General features: G+C 33.6%; 1 protein-coding gene across 2 annotated transcripts in view; it reads right to left on the bottom strand.

The window, feature by feature from the left end:
• LOC133200210 (MAM domain-containing glycosylphosphatidylinositol anchor protein 1-like) overlaps window positions 1–17513 on the bottom strand; it is a 32019-nt gene extending 14506 nt beyond the window's left edge. Inside the window, exons 1-2 of one of the 2 annotated variants that reach the window (XM_061336020.1) lie at window positions 17455–17513; window positions 7510–7635 (exon numbers count right to left, since the gene is read on the bottom strand). The gene's annotated coding sequence lies outside the window, so the exon portion shown is untranslated. Of the gene's footprint in view, window positions 1–7509; window positions 7720–17454 lie in introns of those variants that run through there. The other variant, XM_061336030.1, reaches the window with a different exon arrangement.
• Window positions 17514–18204: the final 691 nt, after the last annotated feature.

The following is an 18204-nucleotide window of genomic DNA, read 5'->3' as shown; positions in this document are numbered from 1 at the left end:
TTGTGGAAATCATGGTTCCCAATAACGATGTCAAGCAAACTGTTTACAAGTTCGTTGTAATTTTGTTTAACGCCATGAGCAAGAGAAGAAAAACCCTACCAAATATCGGTAAGGGTAAAAGCTGCATGGGGGTCTTAAAAATTGCCGTCATACTTAATGATATTACGAATATTCTGTGCAATACATACTTCGTTGTCGCATATGTGCAATTTGTTTCCTGAAAATTCAACTGTATATGTATTAATGATGATATCGACTGCAATCCTTTAACAACTCCAAAAACGAATTCTTTCGACAGGCTTATTCATGAACCTCATCTACATTCACTCGCCATGAGGCTCAGGGGAAGCAAGAAACATGAATACATTTTCCATAAATGAGGTGTACTTTTCAATTTCATGCAGTTAGCCTTTAGTCTACAACAGTAATCTTCAAATGAGTAAAGCGAGGATTCTAGCGATGAAGAAGACCCTGCTTTTCCGATTAAAGAATGAATTCGGCCTAGCCTTGAGTATATGCTTCATCCTGCCAAAATCGATCAATGAACGGTATATAACATTGAATAAGACAATTTGAAGCGTTTCCAATTATTCTTTTTGCGGATATGGTGCTTGATATCTAACAAGCATTTCATGATTATAGCCCTGGATTTTAGGTTATAATAGCAAGTGATGTCGGCAAACATAACACTATATTTATTGCTACCATTAAGTTTGACAACAAAATGGGAAATTGCTTCACACTTAGTACAGCAGGGTTTGCACAAATTTACAAATTATAGAAGATAATCCAGGGCTCTCACGCCCTCTTTTGGGACTTGGGCCTGGGCCATGAAAATTGGCAAAATTAGCGAATTTTTTTGAGAAATTTTGGGAAAATCGTTATACATCGAAACTCTTCATATTTTGGATTTCTGGTGCTTATAATGAAGTTGAACTATATTTCTGTTTTGCAGTAGTGGACAGAAACATGAGTAACAAGTTAAGTTTATACTATATTTTGTATTTATAAATTACTAATGTTTTCTTTAATTTTGAGGGATAATGACTTTTGGAAAAAATAACACATTCAGTTGGGGAAACAGGTACCTTTTATTGAATTGGGAATGGGAGCTTTCAACGGCCCCAATTATATATAATCGACATCCTGTAATAAATCAAATTTTATTTTTGATTGGGATGGGATAGGGAGGGCGTTGTAGAGCAAAACAATGTAATATGTACTTTCAAAAAATCATCATAAGTAAAGTTTGGCAACCCTCAAGTTACTTTACATTTATCTTCCCCATCCTGTATATTACTCAAATGGAAAGACATAGGACATTATCCTCTTTATTCGCAGATTACTTTTCCATATATATATATATATATATATATATATATATATATATATATATATATATATATATATATATATATATATATATATATATATATATTAGGGATGTCAATTTTGGCAATGATTCATATTCGAATATTCGATGAAAGTATTCGAATATATTCGAATATTCGATAAAATAAATTAAATCTTTTTATTTTTAAAATGCAACATCCTAGCTACTCTCATGAAAGGATTAGCGTAAGATATTGGAAGTAAAATTGTATGAAGACTTTTGTAGTTGTACAATAAGAAATTTGATATTTGTCAATGTTTGAAATAAATAATTGATTTTCTTAAATTAGATGTAATATAATTATTATATATATATAAGAAATTAGATTTTTTTCAGAAGAAAGGCTATGAAACTTCATATATGTATGAGGTGTGCAAAAAATAAAACAACAATAATTCTTCCTTTACAACTACATTGATCATATATATGTGTTATATATACGTTTTTTTTTTTTTTTTTATACATGTAGGTGATCAGTTTAAATTCTTCCTCCCACAATTTTTACATTTAAATTGTATACAGCCTTTCGATTATCAAAAAAGGGAATTTACAATTAAGTCAAAGTGCGACTATTTTTATTCAATATCTATGTTTAAATTTCAACCTCCACTTCCTTTCTGTACACGTGTTTTACAAAAGTTTAATTCCAAATAAAACACTTAATCGTTTTCCGTAGGTAAACTCTGTAAAGTAATAAAGTGTGGGCGGGCTATTGTACTCTTGTCACCAAAATTTTCATTCATAAAAATGCAAATATTCCATTCATAGTTTTAAGGTCTGTATAACAGGGTTAATTGTGGCAAGAGATTGTGTAGGGGAAGAAGTCTGGTGTTCATTGTCAAAGATAAAAGGTGGGAGCGACAACGTACTATACCCATCAGGGGGCCAAAGAAAATATGTCGGTATGTGAATATAGCGGGTGCAGTTCTTCTTTTATTTTCTCAGTTGATTCCGGAATGCCGAGTATCGAGAGAATGCGACACTTCACATCTTAGTATTAACTGTAGGATGTTATATTGTTGTTTACTAAACAATCGTAATTGCCAAGTGCAACATTATTTTCAAAATTGTTGTTTTGATATCATTTCTCATCTAATCACATCTTTTTCCGTTCAAGTTTTCGGTGGCATTTAAATTTTCTTCCATTCTGTCGTTGACTGATCGGTTATTATGTCATAATGAATAAAATTTGATCCAGAGAAAATGTTAATTTTCAGTTGTTTTTTTTATTTAAATCAATATGAGCTGCAATTTTCTTGTCGGAAATTTTTTTGTAAAATTGTAATTTACTATTTCAGTGACAGAAAAATGAAGGTTTATTAACTTCTGTTATTTATATACATATATTTCAAAAATCTGACGGAAGCAAACTTACATTATTGACGTTCGGTACAAAAATCAATTTCCTATACATAACAGAGACTACTTTACATTCCATATAACAGAAATCTTTTCTTCTGATAAAATTTATCGCCTTGTTAAAGTATTCTTAATTTTTAATCATAAAGGTTTAAGGAACATGCAAAACTTTCATAACAGCGCATTTTACGACAAAATAAATTCTGAAATATACAGTTCATACTGCTTTAACATTTCAAGGTCATTGATTTACTTACTTTCCTTCAACACAAACCTTCATTCGATGTAAGTTTTTGAAAGATATTATATCATTGCCAAATTGGCAAAAGTTTAATTGAAATACTGTTATCATACTGGAATCACAAATTTTAGCTGTAGATCTGTAGCTCACTGGTCTGAAAAATTGGGATGGAGAACCAGAGAGCTACAGATCCTTGTACTTACCAAAGCGTACATTTATTGTACACGACAAATGTGAACGATTCCAGTCATGTCCTCTTATCTTTAAGATGTCATTTCAAACTATTACTACCATCCCTTTGTTCCTAACATTCTTATAATACTTTAATAAAACATTCCCAAAACTGTTTTAAAAGCTCATTTTGGCCTAACATGAGACAATCGAGAAATGCCATCATTTTATGCTGCCATTTTTGCATCCACCATCGTTACGTAAATTCACGTAGAATATGACTTCGACAACGTCGACTTTTTTTTAACGGATTTGATTTAGAAGTAAATATAAGGAGAAGCCAGAAGCTTTGCTATTGCAAGCAATAACAATGTATGTCATCCCAAGATGACACCCCCCCCCCCCACTGCTAAATTATTACTGTGGGGTTTCAGTACGATTGTCCATGCTATCTGCGAGATAGTGCATATTATAGTGCATACCAGAACAATAACAGTATGCCCCCGACTTCGTTCATGGTAACGTCACCAGTTTTACAGCAATAAATGTACACTTTTTTGAATACTTGACACTGTATCCCCCTGGTTGTCATCCAATTTTTTCAAACTAGTGAGCTATAGAACTGCAGATGTATAAATTCTATATACGGTTAATTTCTCCGCCAGCTTTTATCCTTTAAATACAACTTGACCGAATTAAAGCATAGCATTAAAGAAGGAAAAAGGTGAAGATAACGATCCGTGACCGGCCTAAAAAAATCCACAAACAATACTAATCTATGAACAGGGCATAAAACACGGACCCCCGAAATTCCAGAGGTGGGATCATGTGCACAGGAAGGAGTAAGCATGCCCTACCGACCGGTAACACCCGCCGTGAACTCTAAGAATTGATCAGGCAGACGGAATGTTCCATAGTAAAATTGGTATAAAAACAAAGGCCTATCATTTGGTATGAAAAAAAACGTCAGCTAAAATACGACCCAATGAGGTTATATTTGCTTACAAGGTCATTATAGCGACCATAGAATTTACGAAATGCTGACTGTAAACGAGATTGTTGAAATCCCTGTAACATCAACTTATTTGTAAGTAACCTGACTCGAAAAATTTATCGTACTCAGAGCATGCTCTTAAGTAAACCTCATATGCAGGTGATAGCAGAATATTACTACATGAATAAGGAAAGCTGACGATGGAAAAGCTGAAGTCATCTCGTTTGACATATAATTTACATGTAGTTGTTAGTCGGCACTCTTCGTCTATAATTAACCGTTCACGGTAGCTCAATCGGTGATCGGGAGGTCGTGAGTTCGAATCTCGGCCGCGACTGACCTAAGTCGATAAAAAATGGGTAGCAACTGTTCCTTCGCCATATGCTCGGCACTTTGAAAGTTGCGGGTCCTTCGGATGAGACCTTAAAAACCGAGGCCGTGTCACGGCAGGCGTTGGCACGATAAAGATCCCTCACTGCTCAGTGGCCCTGAGTGCCGAGTAAAGGTCAAAATTTGAAGCCCTTCACCGGTATATGGTGACGTCTCTATATGAGTGAAAAATTCTCGAATGGGTCGTTAAAAAATATACAATCAATCAATCAATCGTCTATAATCAGTAAAACATCCAAATATGAAACAGATGTGGCAGACTCCGTGGTGTCTTTTACTTTGAGTTCACTCGGGTATATCGAATCGACATATAAATGGAAATAACTATTGTTAATTGATAAATCGTCGTCAATATATCTGAATGTCGAGTTGAAGGCCAGGTATTGTTCTCTTCTTCGCATGTAGGTTGTCAAAAAAATTCTGCTTCATGATATTAATATAAAAACAGGTCGGCTAATAAAGAAGCACAATTAGGTCCATCGGAATTCCAGCAGTTTCTTCGAAGACCTAGTCTTCAAAGACTGCATAATGTTGCCAATGAGGAACTCCAGCAAAATATCCTGATACGATTTTAAGCGTACAAAGTTATAACATACACTGATTTTCACTTGATTATTTTCTGTTCTTCTACTAGTATATTTTGATTTCCTTACACAAATGCATTCTAAATTTTTTATAGCATTTTTTGTTTTAAAAAATATTCCGTATACGTTGTATTTTAACGAACGTTTCATTGTTTGCAGGACGCAGTGATTTTCAACTGAATTCTTTCTATTTGAATCAAAAGCAGTAGTAATCGATTTCTTATATCTATTTTGGAAACCGAGAACATCAAAATTGTTTTCGGTAGTAAACAAAATATGTCGCCGACCTACCGTTTTATTCCCACACCTCCTTCTCATCATTCCCCATCCCTTCCCCCACATCATTCCCCATCCCTACCCCAACAAAAATTTACCAAGGCAGTCCTGGATATGCACGACTATTTTCTTTTTTTCCCACATTCCATTATCGGTTACCCGTAATGTTTCTATTATTTACGCTTTCTTCATCAGTTGCAAAAAGTAAACGAATGAAAAACCCATGGGTTACCGATGATGGCATCCAAAATGGAATTAGTTTCAAACAACTACTCCTATTGGTATGGTATCATTACAAATTCATTAAAAATTCTGTATAATGCATTAGACGTTTGGCTAAAAGCGGATTGAGACCTCTAAATCTACCACTTAAATAAAATACGTGTTAAAGACGTGTAAATAGTTTTAAAGGCAAGAAGTGCTGAGTGAAGCAGCGATCAATTTCTTACTTGAGTGTGTCTTTTGACTTTTCTTAAGAACAAATGTTTTTTGTTTTTGTGTGTTTGTTTATTTGGTTATTTATTTTATATGTCACGTGTAGAAAACCATAACATTTCTTCTATTTTATATATGTAGATGGTATACGAAAACTCGTGAATTTTCGTTAATTACGATTTAATAATCTTTGAAAAGGAAAATAGATAGCCGTAACGTCAAATAAAATAAGAAAACTATGAAAAAATAAACTTTTTTTCATTCTTTTTTTTTCCGAATGGAACTGTTTGAAATTACTCAAATGTGAATTACAGATTCCGAACATATAGCACAGATCTAATAAACCGTGATTAACTTCTGGACGTTTTTTCGTACCAATTGTAACTGGAAGCAATTAACCTCTGGAACAGCAAAAGCCGAGTTTGTGCTGCAGCCTGCGATACTTGTTTGGGACCCGTTAGGTTTATATCGATGTTTTTAAACAGCCTATCGATCTTGCGGAGAGAACCCGGTGTTGTCGTTACTCTGAAGTGTAGATCAGAGAACGAAGACCTCACCGGGGACCAAAAACAGACCCGATAATTATAAACTCTAGACACTGACCGAAGAGACGAGGGAATTCCGATCGAAACTGTGTCATAATTCAGGGACTTCTTCAATACTGAATTCTTAATAAGGGTCACACTGTAGATTAGATTGTTATCTCTTTATTCAGAATTCTCTCTTCGTTGTGTCTAATTTGTTTTTAATAGTCGAGGAAGATTTCACGCCATTTTTATGGCGAACAGGTGGTGTTTAATTTTCTTTTAAAGCCTCCTTTAAATAACGATTTTTATAGGAAAAAGGCTAGCATTAAAACTAAAGCAAAATCACCGATTAAACCTAACAACTGGAGGTACTAAGAGTACTCAAACAATTTAATGCATTAAATGGCGACATTTCTGAAAACATGGTTAAAATGTTCAAAATACATTTCGAAAGTGAGGTCGGAAAATCAAAGGGGGTCAACAAGGGATCCACAAGTATTGTAGCCGAGGGACGAAATTACAGAGATGTGAAGAAACTAATATCAAAGTCAACTTGATTATTATCATGAAAAAGAAATCTTTAGAACTTGCCAATACGGCATGTCTTGCAAAGGTGTCATTAAAGGCAAGTCATGGAATTCCCAAATCATGAATTGTATGGAAGCCCTAACTATCAGATGCCACGTAATTCATTTAACAGTTACAATAATTTGATTAATGTTTGCAGTTAAAATTGATCATTACTGAAATATCTGCTCTCTGTTCTCATATTACACATAGTTATTCCCTTAACTGAATATTGTATCAGGCAAGACTAATGACTTTCGCGATAAAAACTAACAATTCATATAAATAATATAACACCATATTGTCAGAAAACATTTTATCATTAACTTAGTTTTTCAAATAAAATCTATATATTAAATATATCTCCTTATTTTAGTTACAGTTGCATTTTATAACTTCCCGATGTTTGAATACATAGAATGAAACTGAATGAAGTGTCAAGGCATCGAGAAATCTACACCAATAGGAAATACACAGATATTGACATCCATACCAACAATAGAAATTGACATGCATTGAAAAGTATTTTCATGAATGAATAAAGAAGATTAGTGATAATAGATTTAACTTACTATGAAATTTGGTCTACAATACTCGACGTGCGGTAAAGAGTTTTCCTTTGCCGTTCAAACCAACTCTGTCGCCCAGAAGACTTGGTCTTTTTTAACCAACAGTAGTCCCACAGCAAAACTGAGTCACTAGGAAGAAAATGGAATCTGGCGTTATCAGCTGAAAATCTAACAAACAAATCACTGCATCCATCAAATAATTGATCCGTTAGAAAATAAAGTGATGTAACTCCATGATATGGTCTGTGTGTCCCATATCTACCATATCTGAATACGACCGAGTATAGTTCTCTTTTAATTAAAGAAGAATTTAGACGAGATGTATATCGGAAAACCAGTTTAAAAATATATATATAATGTTATTGATAAGCAAGTCTTTTTAACAAAGAAAGCAATGGTGAGTTAATCTCTTATCATCTGGACTTGAGAGGTCGGGTTTTAACTCTGGACTCCGTGTCGTCGTGGGGTTTACAGTAATGAGGGGTGTAGGTTAGGAATTATTGGTGGGCGTCCAAACGGAATCTGTACCGACGGGTGTTTATTTATCACTATAAAGTGCTTCATCGATCATTTTTGTGGATTTAATAAAATCTTAAGACTCTTTTTAATACAAAACAAATATTTTCTTTTAAAAACAGTGTTATATTGGTTTTACTAGTGTATGGTGTATTTCAGACAACATTTATATCAGGGGACTCAGATTAAACACGGTGTAAGGGAAGTTTAGGCTCACCAGAGTATTTGTAAAAAAAAAAAAAAAAAAAAAAAGGTGGGGCATTTAATATTTATAATTTTTAAATTGCAATTTTATTCATGAATGGTGATATCAGAAGTACTTGTGGACAGATATCCTCCCATGTACATTTTTAAACTCTTTTTTGATTAATTACATTCCTGTGGCATTTTTTTAGCATGCATTCCATGTGAAAAGTTTAGATAAAAGTTTAAACGGTCATTCTCTAATATATTTCCACGGACTGCATAAATTTATTTATGAATAGTGTATCTATTTTTTTTTATACAGTTATCGTTTATGGACTTTTTGCATGGAATATTTTGAAATTATGTGCTAGAAAAATAATCTGTAAAAAAAAGTCGGTAGATTCGAGGTCTGTGTGCATCGAAGAACAAAAAATGGGATGATGTCCTTTCCATAAGGGCCATTGAGCATGCGTAGTTAAGAGTACCAGTGAGGTGATTAAAATGGAAGTGTTTCTAGTTTAGCTTCGTTGCTATTAACTTAAAAATACTTTGTTTTTAGTTTAAATTGCATTCATATGCCATGGTTAGTGTTGTGAAAAATTAAAGTTTTCTGTAAATAACGATATTTTCTTCGATGCATTCCCTCGAGGGAAAGCCATATAAAACACACATGTCTGACAATGGAAATTTAACAAAATACAGAAATGTATATAAAAAAAAATTGTTATAATAAGTTTGTCCTTTTCCAGATGTTTTTAAGCTTTAAAATAGATGACGACCACGAATATATTACATAATGATATTCTCAGGAGAAAAAAAAGTCTTGGAAATTGTATTACAACTCATTTAAAATTACAATCATGGAACCTTTTCCAGTAAATTCTCTTTGGGTGATGTTTTCGTACCGAAATGCTAGAAAATGTAAAAATACGAACTTCGCAACACGAACATTTTAATGACATAATCTGATAGGAATTTCGTGCAAATCACGGAATTGTGGGATTAAATTGTCCTTCCATAACAGGTTTTGATTAAGATGAATGATAAAGCAAAATCCTACTGATTAAAAAGGTGGCGTATTTATGTTAGATTTGGAATCCATATTATCTGACTATGTATGTTTCTGCTTATGGGAATCCCTCATCACTATCGATGACGAAACATCAAAAAGATAAAGGTCTAAATTAAACAATGACTAATACCCTTTTCAACACAGAAGTAAAGTACATGATTCTCAATTAACACGACATCACGTGGAACACCGATATATGATTTTCTTTTGTTTTACATGACCATACCTTGATACATTTTACTATACTTTTTTTTATTTCCACAATTAAAAAATTGTAAAGCATTCTACTATAACTTAAAAATACCATCATTATCGGATATCCAATTTCACATTAACATTCAATTAACAGTGGAATAACTTTTGGCATGATAAATGTAATATGACAACTGTGTATTGAAACACCCGATCAGCTTAACAAGGACGACGCGCGCACAATGACGTGACCTATTAGTGAATATAAAGCAGACGAAATGAAATTCTATTTTCAACAATTCAAATAATAAGAAATTTTCATAATAAAACTATACACAGTCTAAATTATGAAATATTCATTGAAAATTTCTCATGTCGGATTGGCAAGTCAGAAATATATGTGACAGCGCTCGATGTTTATTTTTCACTTGAAAATGTTTAAATACTGATGTTTTAAGGTGAAACATACTCGTTGGAATGTTAGTTTCCGTTTATTTTCACATTCCATTACATTGTTACCAATTGTTTAAGTAATCTATTCTACTCTAATGCATTTATGCATCGAAGTTTATTACCGCAACTATATAATCTCTGAATAAACTTGCATCTCAATCTTATATAGCTTCAAAAAACAATAAAACTTCTAAGAAAGTCTTCTTTATTTTCCTTCCGCATGCTGTAGGTCCTCTTCTACAAAGTAATATGCATCCCTGCCTTGAACAGTGGCAATTCCGGTATATAAATTTCAATATCGATAGCTTATATCAACATTGAAGTACGTCGTCAGACACTGATATGCTTTTGAGGGCTACAATATGCGCTGTAGAGAGATGGATTCAGGCAGATATTTATCGCTGTCTGGTCTCTACCCACACACCGCGCCAATTTGCTCGGCTCCATATTAACATGCAAACAGTGTCCAACGAGGTGTTGAGGAATTTTCCCCTTCAGCTTTGCATGTCAAATGTTATCAAGAAACTTGGTTGTATCACTGCACTTTTCAACAGAATTGAGAAACAACGTGTGAAAACCTATATGAGATACTGAATGATAATTCACACTTTGCATTATTAATAAGCACTGAGTCAATTCAGTGTGCAGTATCTATGACATTGAGATGGCACCTTCAAATACATACAACGTACATGTATTCACCCCCAAACCTTTGTAACAATATACATTAAGTTTTTTTTTCATGAACATGCATCATACGATGCATTATCTCTGTGTTGATCGTCGGTCATTTGAAAGATAAAAATAAATTGCCTGGGAAAATCCGGTTAAATTATCGAGGTTATTTTAAATGAAAGAAAAAGAATAGAAATTATGGTAAATTATTCAGAAAAAATTAAGAAATTTTAGAATACGGCTTCTCTATATCGCCATCATAAGCTGCAGATCTGTAGCTCGCTGGTCGGAAAAAATTGAGATGGAAGACTAGATCTGGAGTGTCGCCCATTGAAATAAAACTGTATAATAAAAGTGCGCTGTTTCTCGATTTATTATTCCGTATATTTTGATCTGCCATCTCAAAATACTACTAACCGTGTGTTCCTAACATACTCTACATTTTACCATTTCCACCACAGGCGCTTGACGTTTTTAACCTTTCTTTTCATAAATAAAAAATCCCCCATACTATAATAATAACAAGGTTCGTCACGGTCGCCATCTTGAATTTTTCAGTTCAGCTACTTCGCCTCAATTTTTAGTCTACAATGTGTTTAAATTAACGGATACAACCGTTTCCCTCAAGTACTTACTTTAACTATGCCTCCACTTTCGGGAAATTCAACTCAAATCACATTAAATCCTCTCTAATTCTTAAAATGTCGCTTCAAACTCCGTCTACTGCTACCGATTCCGTAAAATTTAGAAAAGGGAGGCCGGAAGTTGATGTTAGAACGTCACAATCCGGGAAAGCCCTTTTCTAATTGGTGGATATCTTGAGAGTTATATTAATATTAAAAGGAGATGGGTGAACATGACTAGCGATAAGCCTATAGTGTGACAAACATGAAGATGAAAAATTAAATTTCTATTATATCAAAATTTTCCTTGATATTTCGTCTAACACTAAAATATACTTTATGTAAAATCTCTACAATTTGCAAAAATCCCTTACAGATTGAAATTATTTGCCTGTGAAATATTAGACACAAAATAAAGCGGGCAAAAAGAGTCATTTTCGCATACTATAACACTGTTTTTCGATAAGAGTGGGTCTTCGCTCCACCTTTTTGAAAGTTAATCCTCAAAGTTTGCATAAAAATATACATTTTATGTTTCCAAAAATATGGAGCAATGACCCACTATACCTTAAAAATATACTTTTATGACATAACATTCGCATCTTTTCGAGAAATACTCGAAGTCCATTAAGTCAAGGGTCATATCACAAACATGATTTAAATGCCACTGTTTGTCAGGATTGTGTAGTCTAGTGGTTAGCGTGCTAGTCTCGAAAGAAAATGATTTTCAGGATTTTTATTGCTAGGGTTCGAACCCCACGAATACCACATGATTTTTTTTAATAAAAGAATAAATTTTGCCGAGAAAATTTTCCTCAGAAAAGTTTTGTTTATCATTACATAAATTTCAATAATGAGAACTTTACTCTAAATATTAAATTCACAAACTGAACATGATTTTTATATTTCTGAAGCTATAGGCTTTCTGCACGCTATGTTCACCAATCTCCTTGCGGTAAAAGAGCTGTTTGATACTTGAAAAAAAAAAATGGAGCTTGAGCAGTTCTAGACTACTGGTACGTATTATATAAATAACTTAGTAATATATATTGATACATCTATAGTCCCCAACTGTTTGCAAATAAATATATATTTAGCCTAAAACTGTGTACTTTTTCAACTGCTATTTAAGAAACACTGAAATATTTAGGCTGTATACACTGTATTTTACATATAGAGGCGTAGTTACACACCTTAAAGTAAAGGGGGGGGGGGGCTTAAATCCAAATAAAAATTCAATGATATTGTCAAAACATAAAAGCGTTTACAATTTAATTCTGAAATTAAGGGGGGGGGGGGTTCTGGTAGATTTTGAAAATAAATTTGATTGTCCTTCACAGACATGGAAATGAAGCTGGGGAAAAATTGCCAGCCCAGCCCCCCCCCCCCAGCTCCGGAATCAATTGGTCCCCCCTTAACAATAAATGAATAGCAATATAATCTGTGAGGCCACCCATATAGGTCCCAGGCAAAGCCTTGATTGTGGTGGGGGGGAGGGGGAGCTCCTGGTTGTACAAATATTTCAATCACATTCTTGCAGGAAATAACATGGTATTTGGCTTTTCTTATGAAAGACAAGACAGTAATATTGTTTTTAACACGAAGTTTAACTTTCTCGAAAACTTATTGTAAATGTACTTTAGGCATGCAGAATCTTTTACCGCTACATTAGTATCGTCTGCTCTCTGTTATAATATGTATAATGTATAGCAACAAGTATTTTAAATTTTAGTAGCAAAAATAATTTTAAAATCATATACTACAGTAGCGGATCCAGGGATCTTGAAGGGGGGGGGTCGACCAGTTTGGGGTCAGGGTAGGGGCCCACAATCACACACAAAAAATGCTTTATTAAATCTTATGTATATTTTGAACACAAAAGGGGGAGGGCGGGCCCCCTGCCCCCTCTAAATCCGCCAATGTACTATTTGATCAAGCCATTTGACGATAATTAAACTTAATTTCTCAATGGTTTTAAAGAATTATTAATGTGTTATAGAACACTTACTATAGATTAATGATTTATTGGATTTGGCAATGATTCAATAAAAGATTTCAAATAGACGTAATAATATAAAATTTGATTCGAAATAATGACAATTAATAATTTGAAACAAAAATATTTGCCGGATGATGCTAATACTTTTTTTCTCTCAACAATCTCTCTCTCTCTCACTCTGAGACCTAGATTTTTTTTAAAACGATGTGTAGTATCGCACTTGCGTACTTGCAGAGACAGCTACGCGCCTGTAGAAAGAGAGACATGGAGGTTCAGTGATCTGGACCAGCTCACCACTGTGATGAAAATAAAACATACACATATATTTATCCTTCTTTTTTAATGTTATAAAAGGATTTATCTAGGATGACTGACCTTGAATTACAAAACTCAACGAGTAGTTAAAAATTTTCATCGCTTCCAAACACTGAAAATAGTACTATTATAAGGAAGAAATATTTATGCCAGAATGCAAGGGGTCTGGTTTACATGAGAAATTAGTAACCAGAATTCCAGGATCAAGCATAATTTTTATTTCCTCATGATTTCTTCTTCAACAAAATAAAAGAAAAAAAATCTTTCACTTATTATTTCTGATGATTATGGAAAGCATCGGCCTGCACAACATTCAACACGTCGAAAAAGTTTGTCACTGTCTTTGCATGATTTTTCCCGCGGAACGTCATATTTCTTTTAACCAATTAAATTTAAGTAGAGGGAATTCCCATTTACATAACAACATCAACTTCCGGCCTCCCTTTTCTAAGTTTTACGGAATCGGTAGCAGTAGACTGAGTTTGAAGCGATATTTTAAGAATTAGAGAGGATTTAATGTGATTTGAGTTGAATTGCCCGAAAGTGGAGGCATAGTTAAAGTAAGTACTTGAGGGTGAACGGTTGTATCCGTTAATTTTAAACACATTGTAGACTAAAAATTGAGGCGAAGTAGCTGAACTGAAAAATTCAAGATGGCGACCGTGACGAACCTTGTTATTATTATAGTATGGGGGATTTTTTATTTATGAAAAGAAAGGTTAAAAACGTCAAGCGCCTGTGATTTCCACCTCAAAATATTCTTAATAGCCTTCTTGGGCCTGAAATTGACACCATAAAAATTCGCCTATTTATACTATGGTGGCAGAGGATAGTTACGAATGAATTGCCGTCAAAAATTAGAAAAAATAGAGAAAATTATTTTTTGAATGCATATTTTAGGTGTTTTATAGCTAGAATATTTTAATATTTTATGTGTTCATTTGGAGGGAAGTGGCGAACTTTAATTTTTTATTGATACATGACACTTTAGTGTCACTATTACTATTCATAGGATATGGATTAGAAATACGAAACTAAATCCAAAAATCACCCATCTGGGATTTCTTCAGAAAAGTTGTAGGTTCATGGGATGAATTATAGCTTGAAAGGAAGGTGGTTGAGCCAATATTTCTTGCTGTGCAGTAGTATGTTTCAGGCGGGCGCGGATCCAGGAAATTTTTACAGGGGTCCACCCCAGTCAAAAAAAAAAAAAATAATAATAATTTCCACCCCAAAAATTTCTTGACAAGCAAAAAAAAAAACCATCTATTTCGTGGTGATGCTGGAGTCTATGTTTTCTAGGGGGGTTCAAAGTCATTTTTTATTTGCTTCAGTATATACTTTTAATAACACTGCAAATTCCAGAGGGTAAGGGTCCCCAACCCCCCTCTGGATTTGCGCATGTGTTTACTAGTAGGCGTTGATCTGCATTTTTTGTGGTAACACAGGGCATTAGCACGGGCCTGCAGATCTGGTAAAATGGTGACAATAGGCTAATTTTTCATGAAATTTTGAAACTGTCCCTGTTTCATCAGTTGAACTCAGCATGTAAGTTGCACAAAGCTTCCAATTCCTCAAGTGACTAGATTAGGCTATATTGTTACATGTAGAGAGAATTTAAAATTTTCCAAAACACATTTTACTAGCAGTTCAAAATTAAGGAAAACGTCGGCCAAACTTCTTGAGTGAAAAAAAAACTGTCCTCTGCCACCTGTCACTTTGGGTGGCAAGACAATTCGACCCAACGCGCTTCGTGCATATATCAACATTACAAGAATATTTGAAAGGACTAAGAATTTTTTTTTAAATTGAGCTTTTGTGCAGTGGAGGTAAGAGTTTGGAGAAATAAATCCAGAACCGAGCGCAACTTTTTAAATGTACATTTTTTCCCGATGGGTGACACTGTAGTTCTACAGTCTGTCAGTTTGTTTTTTTTTTTTATCGAAGAGCTACAGTTCTGCAGATATCGCCATCATATACAGACTGATATACTCTTCAAACAAACACAATTTATTGTTGTTTTTTGTTTTTGTTTTTTTTAAATCTATCAGGTTTTTAGTAAAATTATTTAAAGCTGAATACGTTATAACATGGTACATGTATTTCCTGAACAAAGGATTACTTTAATGTTGATATTTTATATAATGATTCTAATACAGCTGCACGCACTGGACTTTTATGTTTAGTAACATATAAAATATATATTATTCTGATACATGTACATAATTACTTTTAAAAACATTTCTTCGTTTGTATCTCCCCCCCCCCCACTCTCCACCCCAAAACTCCCTCCAAATACTACTTTTTGGTACTGATGAGAATTTTTTTATTTTGTTATAAATTAGACTTGTTGGATTGACTCCTCCGAATTAATCATTTTTTGACTCTATCTACAAGGGATTTACGTTACTTCCAAGAACGAAATGTTCCGTAAAGATATGCTTCATTTACACAATGACGAACGACAACAATGTACAACACACACTCTCTCTCTCTCACGCACAATTTTTATCTGTTATGGAGAGAAAAAAATAGCGTACGAAGAAGAAAATGGAAGAGAAGTGTGAAAATTTAAATCGTGCCCTCGCTTACATTCATCAAATTATCCTACCAAGTCTGTTTGACGCACATTTGCTTAAAAAAAGTTAAGAGACTGTAATCGTATTATAATACCCGAAAATACAGTAATTAGTAGATTTACGATACAAGCTTCTGAATTCTGAGCCAATAGATAGATTATGACTATGGATTCTATGGGTAACGAATTTTTGCACATGGTTTTTCGATCTGAAGCAATCGCGATCGAGTATAAAGTGAGTATTACGAAATCACATGTCTCAAACATAGAAAGCATGTGTGTGTGTTACTTAAAGTTTCCGTTAGCGGACAAAGTTTTCACAGAACATTGAATAATTAATTAATTTTCTCTATAACATCTATTATGATTCAAGGACCATGGAATTTCGAACAATTTTGATAACCTGCTAAAAACTGCAGGAATATCTTTAATTCAATATAATACATTATAATTACACACATATTCTTTGATTTTTAAATTATCATACATTTAAGAAAGTAATCATTTTCTAATTTTGAATTCGATAGCAAATGAATCATTTAACGATCGATTTTTGCGAAGACTTCTAACAGTGGGATTAACTCGGGTATCTTAATTGCATGGTATCTGAAAATCAAATGTACCCTTACAGCAATGGTTGTCAAACTGGCCAGCAAAGCGTTAAATAGATACCGAAATCGACCTGTTTCTTGTTTTTTTTCTTCAAATACCATTAATATCCATTTTACCCATACTTTCACACACATCCACAATTCTTCCGTTAATCATAATTTGTTAGTCAATATTATATGTCCTTTTAGATATAATCTATATCAATTATTCTTTTGTCAATGACAATTATAAAGTGTTTATTTTGTTCAAATGAAACAAAATTCATTATCAATTAAAATAATACAAACGAAATGAAATTTATCTAATTAAAATTGAAAACACTAGCATTCTGTTTCATTTTCGCAAAAAATAATTCGAAATGTATTTTGCGCTGTTTTACAACAATAAACAGCGTGTAAGCAACACTATACATGTATATATACCGGTGAGCAATTATTTCCGTATAACCCTAAGTTCTAAAGAGCATTGGGTTAGAATTCAAACAATGTATCTATATCTGATTCCTAATCCAAAATACGGCAAAACTAATCTTAAGGTGACTCATTTCAAATGAAAACAATTAAATTTAGCTTCAGTATTTTTTTTTTCATACAAAAATTTGATGTCAATTAAAGTTTACATTTAAAACCAAAAATTATTACCGATTGATGCATGTATGAATTCACTCCCACGTGTAGTTTAAAGAAGTTTAAAAATAGGTAAACCACGTTACAGGTGAAAAACCTACCTGTACCAGGTGAGATTCCGCTAGTGATGAGCTATCTTCCATCTGCTAACCTCACAGTGCTCGCAAGTCGCACTGGGTATGAAAGGGAACGGGGTTTGGCGTGCGCTGCTGTAAGAAAAATGCAATGAATCAAATCTGGTAAGTTATTGGTCGGTTCAGAGTAATCAATAGTGGGTCGTTCATTGAGGCATCCTTGGCAATGCATTCAACGAAGCAGATTATCACAAACCCCAAATTTAATTGAGAAAAAATTGTAGATTATTAATGTATCTATGTTAATTAATATAGATTTATTAACGATATAATTATTGGAAAGAACAAACTAATATAAGGAGATTTTCACTGGGAGAAGCAATAGGAAGCAGTTGATACACTAGCAAAAAACCTCGGAAACAAAAAGATCGCATGGCGAGAATTCGCATATGACAACCCTAATGTATCTTTTAATTAAAAAAGGGAAAAAATGCACATGTATACATTAGTCATCCACTGCTTGCTTCCAAGTTTCTAAAGATAAATGTTCATGCATTAAATGTACTCTGCACTAAACGATCACAAGAAAAATTTACCCCTTATAAGACGCATGCATTATTCAGTAGGACAGTATAGATTTACAGGTTTTTGCTCTTGCATGAAACAACACGAACAGACACACTTTAAACAAAACAGCGACGATTTGGAGCACTTCACTGAATTCGCTAATGTTTTTTCTTTTGTTTCTGACCCGCCTGCATGATCAAAGTGCATGGT

Source organism: Saccostrea echinata, unplaced genomic scaffold (assembly GCF_033153115.1).
Source record: "Saccostrea echinata isolate AGI-Se365-2 ecotype Australia unplaced genomic scaffold, CSIRO_AGI_Sech_v1 ptg000002l, whole genome shotgun sequence".
Classification (NCBI taxonomy): Eukaryota; Metazoa; Mollusca; class Bivalvia; order Ostreida; family Ostreidae; genus Saccostrea; species Saccostrea echinata.
Note: the sequence above shows the minus strand (reverse complement) of the source record. Positions and strands in the feature narration are given on the sequence as shown.